Source organism: Euprymna scolopes, chromosome 35, assembly GCF_053919585.1.
Source record: "Euprymna scolopes isolate OS-2025 chromosome 35, ASM5391958v1, whole genome shotgun sequence".
NCBI lineage: Eukaryota > Metazoa > Mollusca > Cephalopoda > Sepiida > Sepiolidae > Euprymna > Euprymna scolopes.
In genome coordinates, this window is record NC_136516.1 from 63,826,037 (window position 1) to 63,843,664 (window position 17,628).

Here is a 17,628-nt window from a genome sequence, read left to right on the forward strand (position 1 = left end):
TCAGGGTTACTTACATGAGCGGGTAGATACTTGTGAAGGTGTGAAATGAAGTGATGAACTGAGTCTGAGAAGAAAAAAATGGAAATAACATTGCGTGAAGATCAGTGAATCAAAAACAATGAGAATATATTGACGAACACACGTCACATCATCACACGATCACATCATCCCGAAAGAAATACAAATGGAATACTGCACTGTTTCAACTTCAAGCCAGCAATTTTATGGAAATCGTTAAGTTTCAACTGAAAATGAACATGAGAAGCAGATGTGTACTTTGGCGTCGGTTTGCTAAAGTATGTTCTGTGTATAGGAGAAACACAAAAGTAGTTATCATTGCTGAAAGCCAGAAAAATGTTATGTCTTAAAAAAAAAAAAAAAGAATCGGAATCGATATCGCTACTTATATCGGAATCGGGAAAAAATTTGGAATCGTCTTATCACTAATATGTGATTTCCAAAATCTGTTCCTTATCCGATACAAGTACTGATTCTGTTCTAAATTCCTTCCTGATTCCGATATAAGTAGCAATCCCGATTCTGATTCTTTTAAAACTTCTAAACATAAGAAATTTTTTACTTTTTTAAAATGTTCAAAATGACTGTAACCTCCTTCTCTCCATGTAATGTCCGCATATATTTAAAAAAAACGTAAAAAAAATACATTTAAAAGAAGGGGCGTAAATCTTTCTAAATATTTTTCACGGATGTTTTTCTTGTAATTGATTGAAAATTTTGAGACGTGATTTGTTTTTCTTTTAATACAAATCTCATTTGCATTGGATCGCTGATGCCATCTGAAATTTTCATAAACGATTAAAAAGAATCGACGATTAGTAAAATAAGAAAACAGTGTAGGACCAGCATAGTTAACAAAGCCCGTCTCCAAGAATGAGTTTCTAGATAGGAATGTTACTATTTATAAAACCATTTTAAACACGGGAAGAGGTCTCCATTAACTACTCTCTACCTTCTCTCTATAGAGAAATGTTTATATTTTTCTCGCCATTATAAAGATTTGGTCGGTTATAAGATTAATTTGCGTTACTGTAAAAAAAAAATAATAATAAACATCCAACCAAGAAGACTGGATGTCGTAATAATCACCAAGAAAAAAAGTCCTGTCAAATCGTAGATTTTGCTGTTCCCGCTGACCAAAGGGTGACTATCAAAGAAAAGGAGAAACGGAGCAAATACACAGAGCTATCCAGAGAGATGAAAGGGATATGGATGATGAAGAAAATCAAGATAATACATATAATAGTAGGAACATTAGGAACAATTCTGAAAAACTTGTAAAGAAAATGGCAGAAATTATACAAAAATATGCAAAAATACAACAAATAACAATAAACAGCTGAAATATTAAGGAAAAACACTTGAATGCGAAAACTAATAGACATGAGGCACATGCGTAAGCCAGAAGAACTGCTGCAGAGGCAAAACATGAAGAAGCGTTACATGAAACCAAGAACATTGAAGATGCACATCTATAAGTTTTCTAGTTTTTGTTTACAGTTATTTTATGTGTTTTTACCAGCATCAATTTAATTTTCGATTTCGATTTTGAGCGGTTATCAAGAGTTCTTGTATAGTCTTTATGGGAGAGTCATTTTTTTAAAAATTTAACTCAACAGACTTATTTCAAGTTTGCTTTGAAATAAGTTTAAACCCAAATTATTTGAGAGAGACATATCAGGATTTTTATGATTTCCAAAACACCATGATTAATAATAAAACGAAGAATAAAAACCCAATGGGAGTAAAAAAAGTAAAAAACATATTCATCGAAAATGCATACAAAGTAAAAACAACAACAGCAACAACAAAAATAAAAAAGAAATAATTGAAATAATTGAAACATTGAACAAAATTGAACAAAAAATTATTCAATATAGAAATATATGTATATATATGAAAATAAAATACATGATACAACATAACATGAAATGTTGGTGAAATAGAATGTAGAAAAAATAAACAGAATTAAACAAAACAGATTAAACAAGTCAAACGTTTCTAATTTTTCTTCCTGTGATCAATTGTTTTCTCTTTCTGTCTTTTTCAGATGAATATTCTTCTTCTTCTTCTTCTTCTTCTTCTTCTTCTTCTTCTTCTTCTTCTTCTTCTACTACTACTACTACTACTACTACTACTACTACTACTACTACTACTACTACCGCAAAAATAAAGTTGAATTTCAGTAACTTTTTTTATTCACTTTTATTTCTTCTCGTTCTACCCATTCTCAAACTACACCCTCTATTTCATTCCTCTCCGCCATTGCCACTCCATCTATCTCTCTTTATCTCTCATCGGTTAGTGCTTAAATAATAGTGGTTCAATAATAGTGGTTCAATAATAGTGGTTCAATAATAGTGCTTCATTTATACTGGTTCAATAATAGTGGTTCCATAATAGTGCTTAAAAATAGTAGTTAAATAATAGTGCTTCGATAATAGTGGTTCAATAATAGTGGTTCAATAATAGTGGTTCACTAATAGTGCTTCAATAATAGTGGTTTAATAATAGTGGTGCAATAATAGGGCTTCAAAATAGTGGGTCAATAATAGTGGTACAATAATAGTGCTTCAATAATAGTGGTGTAATAATAGTTGTTCAATAATAGTGGTGTAATAATAGTTGTTCAATAATATGTCTTCAATAATAGTAGTTCAATAATAGTGCTTCAATAATAGTTGTTCAATAATAGTGATGCAATAATAGTCCTTCAAAATAGTGGTTCAAAATAGTGGTTCAATAATAGTGGTTTAATATTAGTGGGCCAATAATAGTGCCTCAATAATAGTGCTTCAATAATATTGCTTCAATAAAAGTGGTTCAATAAAAGTGCTTCAATAATAGTGCTTTAATAATAGTGCTTCAATAATAATTCTTCAATAATAGTGGTTCAATAATAGTGGTTTAATAATAGTGCTTCAATAATAGTGCTTCAAAATAGTGGTTCAATAATCGTGCTTCAATAATAGTGGTTCAATAATAGTGCTTTAATAATAGTGCTTCATTAATAGTGCTTCATTAATAGTTGTTCAATCATAGTGCGTCAATAATAGTGCGTCAATAATAGTGCTTCAATAATAGTTGTTCAATAATAGTGTTTCAATAATCGTGGTTAAATAATAGTGCTCCGATAATAGTGGTTCAATAATAGTGTTTCCATAATAGTAGTTCAATAATAGTGGTTCAACAATAGTGGTTTAATAATAGTGGTTCAATAATAGTGCTTCATGATTAGTGCTTCATTAATAGTTGTTCAATCATAGTGCGTCAATAAGAGTGCTTCAATAATAGTGCTTCAATAATAGTTGTTCAATAATCGTGGTTACATAATAGTGCTCCAATAATAGTGCTTCAATAAAAGTGGTTCCATAATAGTGCTTCAATAATGGTGGTCTAATAATAGTGCTTCAATAATAGTTGTTCAATAATAGGTGTTAAATGATAGTGCTTCAATAATAGTCCTCCGATAATAGTGCTTCAATAATAGTGCTTCAATAATAGTACTTCAATAATGGTGGTTTAATAATAGTGGTTCCATAATAGTGCCCCAAAATAGTGGTTCCATAATAGTGGTTCCATAATAGGGGTTCAATAATATTGCTTCAATAATAGTGGTTCAATAATAGTGGTTCAATAATAGTGCTTCAATAATTGTGGATCAATAATAGTGCTTCATTAATAGAGGTCTAATAATAGTTGTGCAATTATAGTTCTTCACTAATAGTGCCTCAATAATAGTGGTTTCATAACAGTAGTTAAAATATAGTGATTCAATAATAGTGGTTCAATAATAGTGGTTCTATAATAGTGCTTCAATAACAGAAGTTCAATGATAGTGGTCCAATAATAGTGGCTCAATAATAGTGGGACAATAATAGTGATTCAATAATAGTGCTTCAAAATAGTGCTTCAATAATAGTGCTTCAAAATAGTGCTTCAATAATAGTGCCTAACAATAGTAGGTCAATAATAGTGGTTCAATAAAAATACATCAATAATAGTGGTTCAATAGTAGTGCTTCAATAATAGCTGATCAATATTAGTGGCTTAATAATAGTGCTTCAATAATGGTGCTTCTATAATAGTGGTTCAATAGTAGTGCTTCAATAATGGTGGTTCGATAATAGTGCTTCAATAGTAGTGGTTCAATCATAGTGCGTCAATAAAGAGTTGTTCCAAAATAGTGGTTCAATAATAGTGGTTCAATAATAATGTTCAATAATAGTTGTCTAATAATAGTGGGGCTATAATAGTGCTTCAATAGTAGTGGTTCAATTATAGTGGTTCAATAATAGTGGTTCAATAACAGTGGTTCAGTATCAGTGCTTCAATAATAGTGGTCTAATAATCGGGCTTCAATAATAGTGCTTCAATAATAGTGGTTAAATAATAGTGGTCTAATAATAGTGGTGCAATAATAGTGCTTCAATAATAATGCTTCAATAATAGTGGTTCAATTATAGGGGTTCAATAATAGTGCTAAAATAATAGTGGTTCACTAATAGTGCTTCAAAATAGTTGTTCAATAATAGTGCGTCAATAATAGTTGTTTAATAATATGGTTCAATAATAGTGCTTCAAAATAGTGGTTCAATAATAGTGCTTCAGTTATAGTGGTTCAATAATAGTGGTTCAATAATAGTTGTTCAATATTAGTGGTTCAATAATAGTGGTTCAATAATAATGCTTCAATAATAGTGCTTCAATAATAAGTGGTTCAATAATAGTGCTTCAATAGTATATGTTCAATAATAGTGGTTCAATAATAGTTCTTCAATAATAGTGGTTCAATAATAGTGCTTTAATAATAATGGTTCAATAAAAGTAGTTTAAATAAAGCAAAAACCAAGAAATTAAAAAGAAATAGAAAGCTTCCTCGCTCTTTGATGAAGTTTCAATGTTGTTTTTGTAACAACTATTAATAAGAATGTAAAAAATAGAATATACAATGCATTCCTATTCTCTCTGGTGACAGAAACCGAATCATGTAACCGAACGGTCTTTGCTGGGTAGTTTATTACTAGTTAGTTAACTCATCGCGCACATTATGTCAAATCAGAGAAGATTCGTCCCTAATCACTGCCAGAATAATATGGAAAGCTTACTTATAATTTATTTACGATCTTGCTGAGACACACGAAGGGCTTTCAAAAGCCCAGTGCACAACAGGAGAGGAACTCTAACATACAAAAAGCAAAAAGCAAAACAAAATCAAACAAATAACATAAACGCGAACAGCTTCGTCCGGTAGGGGTGCCTCAGGCAATTATCAGTAAATTAATCCCTTCCTAAGAATAGAGGTATATGAGAATTTGGCAGCGTGGCACTGTGTATATCTGTTGGTTTACCTTTTTCTTGTTGGTACGTGAGCTGATGAAGACATGTACGTGAGACTTCTTTCTACCTTCCCCGGCCAAAGGCAAAGTGGGTTCTGCGCGATCGAATGTATAAACTACTGAATCTAAATAGCTTCGAAAATACTGATAATTTTTAATTTTAAATCCAAACAATTCTCTACTTAATGATACTTTCAAATTTCTTTAAAATATAGAAGAATGACGAATAAATTCATTCATCGATTTAAAACTATTAAGATAATTGCATTATGTTTTTAATTTGCATTTTAATTATCATAAATATTCGATAAATTAAAATGAAAGAAATAATTCAATATTTTGTAATTATCAAAGTTACACCGACACGAAAACTAGACGCATATACATACTTGTTGAAGAAAAGACATTAACAAATAAAAGAATAATTCGTTACAAAATCATCATTTGTTACAACTTGACTATCTCCACTGATAGAAACTGTAAAGAAAGGATCGCAACAATTAAAAAAAATTTTCCCCGGGATAAAAAAATAAATAAATACGGGGACGTATTATCCAAATTCTTCAGAGACAACGGTAAAACACAAGACAGAAAAACACAACCGAAATAACAAACAAAAGGCTAATGGGAATTATGAATGAAAGTTTATTTATAACCACACAAAAAGAAATATGTAAAAAAAAATGCAATTGTTTTGATAGTTTAAAATGTAATGCGTGAAAGAAAATAAATTGTCTTAATCGAGAGAGAATGTTCAAGTTAAATATATGCCAGACCAATATACGACATTTTCGTACTGGTCATTGTCGTTTGCCCAGTTCAAAACAACAAGAGAGAGAGAGAGAGAGAGAGAGAGAGAGAGAGAAAGAGAGAGGGGGATTTTGTTACACTCACTGTCTTAGTGTCTTTACTTCTTTCTTCTTCTAATCCAATTTCCTTCCGAAAAACTGGCTCCAAAATATCTTAAGTAGACGCCTTTTCAATATTCATCGAATTCTTTTCCGTTTCATCTGGCTTCCTTTTGCAAAAACTTATTCCAAATACATCAGATGGACACCTTTCCAATGTTTATTAAGCGCGCCGCCCTCGGCTTTATCAACCGCAGGACTATATTACTGCTAATATTACACCTGTTCGCAGTGTCGCTGTTGACGACTGCTTTGCTCGGTAGCTAGGGGCAGACTCTGTTTTTTTGTCTTTCGTTAGCGCGCAGGTTAAAACGCCCTCTTTCTCCATACATATATATTTTCACCTCCCCCTCTCTATAAAGCCTGCCAGTGTTCGCTAGCTGGTTTCTTTCTTTTTTCATTTCTTTCTCCTCTAATCCCAGCGCTCGTTAGCTATTCTCTTTCTTTTCTTCTTTTGTCCACTCTCTATATATCTCTTCACATCCTCTCTCGTTGTGATTATTTTTTGACTGAGCGCAGACGACAACAAAATTGATGAAAAAAAAATCCTATTCTCTCTCGATTTCGAACAACATATAAAAAAATAATTAATTATATATTTTTTTTTTTACTAAAAAGGTAATACAACTTGTTAAGACAACGAAAAATTAATGATTGGCAAAGATTAAAAATTGAAAGTGTCCTAAGAACGTTCTGGGTGAAAACACTGTGAGGAGGAATTGAGTACATGTGTTTATTTTTGCTGTCGACGTGCAAGTTTGCGTGAAACAGTATATATAATATGAATAAGCATTGTAGATGTTTGACTGCTTTGCTAGAAATCTGCACCTTTCCACGAGAGAGTTATGTATATGGTGGCGAAAAGCGTAAAATAATTTGTGAGTGTGTGTAATACTTGCCTAAGCCCTTTTGGCTTTAAAGAGTTTAGATCGGATTGTGCTGAACAAATAAAGAACATAAAAGAAAGAGAAAATATCGTGTTTTAGAGATTATATTACGGTTTGAAAATGAAAGTATGGATTGTGTAATATGCACGAAGAAAAACAGAAAAGAAAAAATGTGTTTTCATACTACGTACAACATTTGAAAGTTCTTGGGCTGTGATTGGTTGAAAGAAACTGCTGATTTGAGCTTTTGTCCAATCGAAAATCGTTACATAAAAATAATATTCACTGCCACTGCTGTCGCACTTAAGTTTGAAATCGAATTTTCATCGTTACTCAGACTGAATAAGAATAGAAGCTTTCTTTTGTACTTTTTAAAGCATTATAATTAATCGTAGTCGTTTACAGTGTTCGAATGTGTATTATAAAATATTTTTCCAGTAGTCTAGCCTAGAAAAACTGTAATTTCCCTCATCCGGCAAGGGCGACACGACAATTCTGCACATCGATGTCACCCATCAGGACATACGTGACAATGCAAGCGTAAAATCAACATGGAAAAAGAAGAAAAGAAGAATCGCCTCGTTTCAACATTGTATATTGATTTCTGAGAAAGGAATTTGATTTGCGATGTCATCATTTAACTTAGCTGAGCAATAGTAAAGTCCTACTTTGCCACCCTCTCCTTGATGGAGAACGAAGCGATCAGTGAGGCTTCCTTCCGGTTTTACATCGGGAAAGAAAAATAACGATTTTGCAACGATATAGGAAGCTTTCTTGTTGTTGCTGTTTTTGTTGATGTTGTTGTTGCTGTTGCAATAACAATAATAATAACAACAACATTACAACAACAACAACAACAACAACAACAACAACAATAATAATAATAATAATAATAATAATAATAATAATAATAATAATAATAACATCACCGTGCTCCAGAAATCGGTTTATTTTGACACAGCAAACGTCCTACGCCAGGTGCTTTTCATTTAATTCACCCTTTGAATATGCGTACTAGCTTTAGTATAAAAATCCGTTCATGATTGCAAAATTAATTAATTAATAATTGTAATCATAACGGAGAACGCAATGGAAACACAGAGGATGAAGAACAAGGCCTGACAAAGCTAAGAATGCAGATAAACATTTTTCATAACCATGATACCACTCAATAACATACTTAATATATAGCGTGATAGTGAGAAGCGTTGACTGTCATTTGGACGGTCAGGTTTCGATCCTGGCTTGAGGCAGTTGCCTGTCTAGCCGCACTGATGAGATGTGAAACAGCGAAACAGTACTGTATGTGGATAACTATAATGCTTCCTATCTTGGGTTGAGCATATTTGGAAGTGATATACAAATTGCCATTAACGTATTAAGCGATACCCTTTGTGTAAAAAAATCGAGAGGAGGCATCTGGACGATATCAAAACATCGTTAATTCATGATCCACACATCAGCAGCCGTATAGCGTAATGGTGAGAAGCCTTGACTGTCATTTGGGCGGTCGGGTGTCGATTCTAGTAGACTATGGGCCAGAGGCTAAAAAAGGGCTTAGTTTTTGAGTTGGTAGACATTTTATTCATATGAGAAAATTTCAAGTGTTTCTAGGAATATTTTCATGCTAATTTCAAATCTGAAGAGAAATCCAGGTAAATGTGCGTACTGCTTCAGAAAAAGGGAGATAATACAGGGTGTGTCATTTACGGAAAAAGTCCACTTTCATGGTTCAATTTATGTAAAATGAAATTTAAATAAATTGTTTAACACAAATTAAAGTGGATCACCGAGAAGTTGGGATGACAATTCTCTTATATGATGTGTTTATTTATTAAATTAGGAATTTTCATCCAAATAACTTGTGTAAAGCCATATCAATGAAAGCATTACTTTCTATTGTCATATCAGTTTCTCAAATCGAAAATACCCCCACAAAATACTGCAATTTACCTTCATTCGATAAAAAAGAACATGAAAAACATTTATATATGTTTCCAAATCTTGCGTCTGCCCAAAATCATAGATGGAAAACCTGTTTTAAAATATTTCTGGTGATTGAATGACTTTCTTCATTTTGGACAGCCATTTACTTTTGGATGTAATTTTGCCACACATGCACATTGACTGATATACAAACATTAACGTTTAGAAGAATTTTGACTATATATATATATATATATATATATATATATATATATATATATAAGAATATGATAAGAGTTGTTTTTTAGTTATTTTGCAAAAATTGTTATGAAATAATACATTTAGAAAAGGAATGTGAAAAATATTAAAACGGGCAATATTTACAGAAGAAACATTTCTCCGTCCAAAGAGCACACACATTTTTCTATTTGCTGGAACAAATTGTTAGTCAAATGCCAGTTGCAGCTTAACAGTGTGAAAGTTTTAAGAAATTCCTCTGTTTCTTTCAACAATTCAAATAGTTTTATTTTCCCCTTTCCCTTAAAACTACTAACAGTGTCACAGCCAGTGAATGCATGCAAATAAAGTAAGGCACTTAAAATAACAGGTCTGCATTTATCTGCAACTGATTTAATAGAGATCAAACAAAATGATCGGCTTGCATTAGTTGTCATATATAAATCAGAGTTTAAATCATTTTGTTGAGCAAAGAAGAAAAACATCCGTATCTGAAGTCTTAATTATGATGGAAGAGAAATCAGTTTATGCATGTTTTGCATGAAGCAAAAGAAGGTTATCTGCTTCTTCATGGTCAGTTGTTAATTCTGGCAAAGCTTTTGTGATTACTTCATTTACTGTTAGGACACAGCAGGAAACATCCTTGGCTAAATGACGCAATCACAGTTTTTCCATGAAATTCATCTGCTGGCAATTTCTTCCAATGCATCAACATGAATAAAAGTAGAGATTCTTTATTGTCACCAGACATGAGAAAATTTCGAAATTGTACTGATGTTTTTTGTTTTTCATTCAGAGCACGTAACAAAGGGCTAGGTGTAATCAAACAGCGTCTTCTTTCAGAGTCTTTAATGCTCCATGGATTGTACTTATCACAGACAAAGTCGGCTCTTGATGACATATAATAAGAAGCAAGCTTAATTACATGTCTAAAAAATATAAATGCTTAGCTCACCAAACCTTGATGGAACGTGGTCTGCAAGCTGTGGTATCACTACCAGTTCATCTAAAATTAGTGTAGCATTTTTTGGAATATTATTAATTTTCATTTCGGGAAACTTTACAAGAAGATAATGAAATAAAGCAGCTTTGTTGTACGCTGTAAAGAACCATCAATGTTACTTAGGCTGGTTGGAAACTCTGAAAGACAATGTGAAAAAATTTCTCCCAGGTCAACTTTTCGGGTTCTTACTACTATAAGAAGCCTAGTGAGAAGGTCTTTATCTGCTTTCAGGCAATCTGCTTCGTTCTTGCTATTTTGTTGTGAATGCTTTTTTTTCAAGATAGCTAAAAGTTTTTATTTTCATTTATTGCATTCAACTCCACATTTTTCAAAATTATACGTTGTTTTTGAACAAATTCATTAAAAATATTACAGTCTTGTTCGTGTGCTGTCAAAATGTCATCTTTAATTTCAGATACTGCTACTTGGCCTGATGAAATGTTAATTCCTTTTCATGATATGAAAATGGATTTTGCATAGACTCAGTTGTCTGCATGACATTCTGAATATCTGCTTCATCTTTTTGATATCGACAACTATTCAGGTCATTTTTACTGTGCCATTTCAGTACAGTTTTTAGAGATTTGAGCATGTTGACTGAAAGATAAAATCCAACGATGAACAGCATTGTGATTATTTGAAAATCCAATCTGCCCACCTCTGGTCTTGCTATCTCTATTCATGGTTTGTTCAATTGTTTGGTCCATTGCCGTCTAAATGGGTACTGGGTTTGTTGCTGAACTACAAAATCCCCAGCAGCAGATGCTTTGCTATTGAAGGATGTGTATAAACATGAATCGAATCAGAAACTCGAAAACCAAATGAAACGAAATATTATCCCATGCGTCCCTAGAAATACTATTGCGGTATCTTTATTAATAAAATAAAAGATTAATTTAAATAAATAGTTGACCACATCTTAAAATGCGAAACGTGATTTAATTTTAGCCTGCTATAGTTTATGAAGCAGTTATAATGTAAACAAACGTGAAAACGTAAACAAACGTGAAAACGCACAAACAAAATGAGATGAAATGTTTTTCTGAGGCGCTTTTAATAACCATTTAGTAGAAACGAATTACTGTCTTGTTATCTTTATTACTAAAATAACATATAATTAATAATGATTTGTAACTGTAAATGGAATAAATATAAACAGCAATGAAAAACTTCAATTTCCGTTTGTTAAAATAACACGACAAATTAGCAATAAATCAAGTAATATGTTTCGTAGTAATAAGGATGGTATTAATTATAATTCAGTGCGAATCATTTTTTTCTCGAGATTACGAAGTTTGTAATCGGGGTATTTAATATATAATGATTCTACTCAGGGAATCCATATTTGTGTTAATCTCTGTAGCGTTCTTTTTGAGTGATGATTCGGTCAATCTGGAATTTCAACGGAATGTGACGTCAACCAATGAGATTGTGAGGAATGGTAGGAGGGAGAAATCATTATTCGAGTAGTGGTAAAGCGGACACCAGTATGCGATGTGTAAGAAATTACTTGTCAGTTAATGACGGCTTGGACTCAGGAAAGTAGGAAAAAGTATAAATGCACGCGGTGCAGAATGGGGTCGGAAGAGGACTTTTCAAAGCGGAGAATTTTGAGCAACTACCTCTGTAGGTTAAGATAATGATGAACATAGCGCTACTATGAATAAATGTAATGTTTTTATTTAATATTACGAAATAATATGTATGAAATGGTGTTTTACTGTTAAATAAATAAATATAATAAATTTTTTATGTGCATCTGCTGTTGGTGCGGACGGGAAAAACTATGCCTCTATTATTATATACAAGATGATAATATTAAACATGAAATATACTGTTGATCCGTAATAATAGTAAAATGATTATGAGATCTTTTCATTTACATACACATTCGATTATGACATACGATTCTTTTTTGACTATGATATACGATTCTTTTTGACAATGACATACGATTGTTTTGGACTATGACATACAGTTCTTTTTCGATTATGACAGACGATTCATTTCCGACTATGACATACGATTCTTTTTTGACTATGACATACGATTCTTTTTTGACTATGACATACGATACTTTTTTGATTATGACATACGATACTTTTTTGACAATGACATACGATCCTTTTTTACTATGACATACGATTCTTTTTCGATTATGACATACGATTCTTTTTCGATTATGACATACGATTCTTTTTTAATTATGACATACGATTCTTTTTTGACTATGACATACGATTCTTTTTTGACTATGACATACGATACTTTTTTGACAATGACATACGATTCTTTTTTACTATGACATACGATTCTTTTTCGATTATGACATACGATTCATTTTTGATTATGACATACGATTCTTTTTCGATTATGACATACGATTCTTTTTTAATTATGACATACGATTCTTTTTTGACTATGACATACGATTCTTTTTTGACTATGACATACGATACTTTTTTGACAATGACATACGATTCTTTTTTACTATGACATACGATTCTTTTTCCATTATGACATACGATTCTTTTTCGATTATGACATACGATTCATTTTCGACTATGACATACGATTCTTTTTCGAATATGACATACGATTCTTTTTCGATTCTGATACACGATTCTTTTTCGATTATGACATACGATTCTTTTTCGATAATGACACACGATTCTATTTCGATTATGACATACGATTCTTTTTCGAATATGACATACGATTCTTTTTCGATTATGACATACGATTCTTTTTCGATTATGACATACGATTCTTTTTCGATTATGACATACGATTCTTTTTCGAATATGACATACGATTCTTTTTCGATAATGACACACGATTCTTTTTCGATAATGACACACGATTCTTTTTCGATTATGACATACGATTCTTTTTCGATTATGACATACGATTCTTTTTCGATTATGACATACGATTCTTTTTCCAATATGACATACGATTCTTTTTCGAATATGACATACGATTCTTTTTCGATTATGACATACGATTCCTTTTCGATTATGACATACGATTCTTTTTCGATTATGACATACGATTCTTTTTCGATAATGACATACGATTCTTTTTCTGAATATGACATACGATTCTTTTTCGAATATGACATACGATTCTTTTTCGATTATGACATACGATTCTTTTTTGAATATGACATACGATTCTTTTTTGATTATGACACACGATTCTTTTTTGACAATGACATACGATTGTTTTGGACTATGACATACGATTCTTTTTCGATTATGACACACGATTCTTTTTCGAATATGACATACGATTCTTTTTCGATTATGACACACGATTCCTTTTCGATTATGACATACGATTCTTTTTCGAATATGACATACGATTCTTTTTCGATTATGACATACGATTCTTTTTCGAATATGACATACGATTCTTTTTCGATTATGACATACGATTCTTTTTTGACAATGACATACGATTCTTTTTCGATTATGACATACGATTCTTTGTCGACTATGACATACGATTCTTTTTCGATTATGACACACGATTCTTTTTCGATAATGACATACGATTCTTTTTCGATTATGACATACGATTCTTTTTCGATTATGACATACGATTCTTTTTCGATTATGACATACGATTCTTTTTCGATTATGACACACGATTCTTTTTCGATTATGACATACGATTCTTTTTCGAATATGACATACGATTCTTTTTTGATTATAACATACGATTCTTTTTCGAATATGACATACGATTCTTTTTCTAATATGACATACGATTCTTTTTCGAATATGACATACGATTCTTTTTCGATTATGACATACGATTCTTTTTTGACTATGACATACGATTCTTTTTCGATTATGACATACGATTCTTTTTCGATTATGACATACGATTCTTTTTCGATTATGACATACGATTCTTTTTCGATTATGACATACGATTCTTTTTCGATTATGACACACGATTCTTTTTCGATTATGACACACGATTCTTTTTCGATTATGACATACGATTCTTTTTCGATTATGACACACGATTCTTTTTCGATTATGACATACGATTCTTTTTTAACTATGACATACGATTCTTTTTTGATAATGACATACGATTCTTTTTCGAATATGACACACGATTCTTTTTCCATTATGACACACGATTCTTTTTCGATTATGACATACGATTCTTTTTCGATTATTAAATACGATTCTTTTTTGACTATGACATACGATTCTTTTTCGATTATGACACACGATTCTTTTTCGATTATGACATACGATTCTTTTTCGATTATTAAATACGATTCTTTTTTGACTATGACATACGATTCTTTTTCGATTATGACATACGATTCTTTTTCGATTATGACATACGATTCTTTTTCGATAATGACATACGATTCTTTTTTGACTATGACATACGATTCTTTTTCGATAATGACATACGATTCTTTTTCGAATATGACATACGATTCTTTTTCGATAATGACACACGATTCTTTTTCGAATATGACATACGATTCTTTTTCGATTATGACATACGATTCTTTTTCGAATATGACATACGATTCTTTTTCGATTATGACACACGATGCTTTTTCGATTATGACACACGATTATTTTTCGATAATGACATACGATTCTTTTTCGATTATGACATACGATTCTTTTTCCAATATGACATACGATTCTTTTTCGAATATGACATACGATTCTTTTTCGATTATGACATACGATTCCTTTTCGATTATGACATACGATTCTTTTTCGATTATGACATACGATTCTTTTTCGATAATGACATACGATTCTTTTTCTGAATATGACATACGATTCTTTTTCGATAATGACATACGATTCATTTCCGATTATGACATACGATTCTTTTTCGATAATGACATACGATTCTTTTTCCAATATGACATACGATTCTTTTTCGAATATGACATATGATTCTTTTTCGATTATGACATACGATTCTTTTTCGATAATTACATACGATTCCTTTTTCGAATATGACATACGATTCTTTTTCGATTATGACATACGATTCTTTTTCGATTATGACATACGATTCTTTTTCGATTATGACATACGATTCTTTTTCAATTATGACATACGATTCTTTTTCGATTATGACATACGATTCTTTTTCGATTATGACATACGATTCTTTTTCGATTATGACAAACGATTCTTTTTAAATTATGACATAGGATTCTTTTTCAATTATGACATACGATTCTTTTTCGATTATGACATACGATTCTTTTTCGATTATGACATACGATTCTTTTTCGATTATGACACACGATTCTTTTTCGATTATGACATACGATTCTTTTTCGAATATGACATACGATTCTTTTTCGATTATGACACACGATTCTTTTTCGAATGAATCTTTTTCGAATATGACATACGATTCTTTTTCGATTATGACATACGATTCTTTTTCTATTATGACATACGATTCGTTTTCGATTATGACATACGATTCTTTTTCGATAATGACATACGATTCTTTTTCGATTATGACATACGATTCTTTTTCGATAATGACACATGATTCTTTTTCGATTATGACACACGATTCGTTTACGATTATGACATACGATTCTTTTTCGATTATGACAAACGATTCTTTTTCGATTATGACAAACGATGTTTTTTCGATTATGACATACGATTCATTTTTGATTATTACATACGATTCTTTTTCGATTATGACAAACGATTCTTTTTCGATAATGACATAGGATTCTTTTTCGAATATGACATACGATTCTTTTTCAATTATGACATACGATTCGTTTTCGATTATGACATACGATTCTTTTTCGATAATGACATACGATTCTTTTTCGATTATGACATACGATTCTTTTTCAATTATGACATATGATTCTTTTTCGAATGAATCTTTTTCGATTATGACATACGATTCTTTTTCGATAATGACATACGATTCTTTTTCGACTATGACATACGATTCATTTTCGAATATGACATACGATTCTTTTTTGACTATGACATACGATTCTTTGTTGAATATGACATACGATTCTTTTTCGATTATGACATACGGTTCTTTTTCGAATATGACATACGATTCTTTTTCGAATATTACATACGATTCTTTTTCGATAATGACATACGATTCTTTTTCGATTATGACATACGATTCTTTTTCGAATATGACATACGACTCTTTTTCGATTATGACATACGATTCTTTTTCGATTATGACATACGATTCTTTGTCGACTATGGCATACGATTAAATTGATACAAGTGATTTCCAGCCTGAGATCTTCGGGACAATGTTCAATCTGGTAGTTTTAGATTAATCGATTTTGCTGAAGATACGAATTTTCAATGAATTGAGTATCCTCCACACTGTAATTCCGAGACTTAGTAGCAATAGGTTTTCAATTAGGGGTCATGTTTCGGAATAATTTAACGGAAGCACAATTGATTATAGTTAAAATAAAAAAATTGGTATATCTTGAGATCCGCCAAAAGAAATAGTAATATTCTGGTGCATTTCTAAGAAGGGCAATCCGAATACAGGAATTTGGAAGTACTATGAAGTCAATATTTTTATACTCGTAACCGTTGAAGGTAATGTTCTCAGTACAATATTCAGATAGCTTGAGGGAAATAACGGAGAATGCCATGGAAATTACGAAATCCTTTTTCAAAGGTTCATTGTTTAAACAATACAAGCACTGATAAAGTTATTGGAGCTGCCTGTGTCTATAAGGGCGATTAGCCTGTGAGTTAACAATTTTAGTAACGAGAGGGGACTTATCAACATCTTTAACATGGACTACTATAGCAGCCGAGATCGAACGCGAAACTTTCGGTTTAGTAGAACGGTAAACTTTGGTAAAATGGCCGAGTTTGCTACAGTTTCGACATATCTTATCGCGAGCAGGAAAATGGCGGCAATCATCCTTAGAGTTATGTTTCCCTCCACAACTGTAGCACCTGTCATGCGTAAGAAGGACAGCAGATAATTCTAAAGAGTCACAATTCATTTTTTTTCAGGTCACCACTTATCAAGGCCCGGAAGCCACTCGGGGATAAGGGTTATTGCGTGTACAGTAATCAATGGATAGTATCGTAATAATCGTTAGTATTGAAGATTGGATAAAGTGTATAACTTAAGATGGCGGTTTATCAGGAATTTGTTTATGTTGGACTTGAAGACATCCAAGTTGTAGTCAGGTGGGAAACTGGTAAATGGAAGAGAGTTTCACAGGCGTGCACGTCTAAGAAAGAAGCTTTGTTCATGGAATCTACGTT

At 31.7% G+C, this 17,628-nt stretch overlaps 1 protein-coding gene across 1 annotated transcript in view; it reads right to left on the reverse strand.

Annotated features, from left to right (window-relative positions):
• LOC145259889 (membrane-associated transporter protein-like) overlaps positions 1–17,628 on the reverse strand; it is a 453,842-nt gene that overhangs the window by 187,244 nt on the left and 248,970 nt on the right. The window contains exon 2 of the mRNA XM_080117783.1: positions 15–64. The gene's annotated coding sequence lies outside the window, so the exon portion shown is untranslated. The remainder of the gene's footprint in view (positions 1–14; positions 65–17,628) is intronic.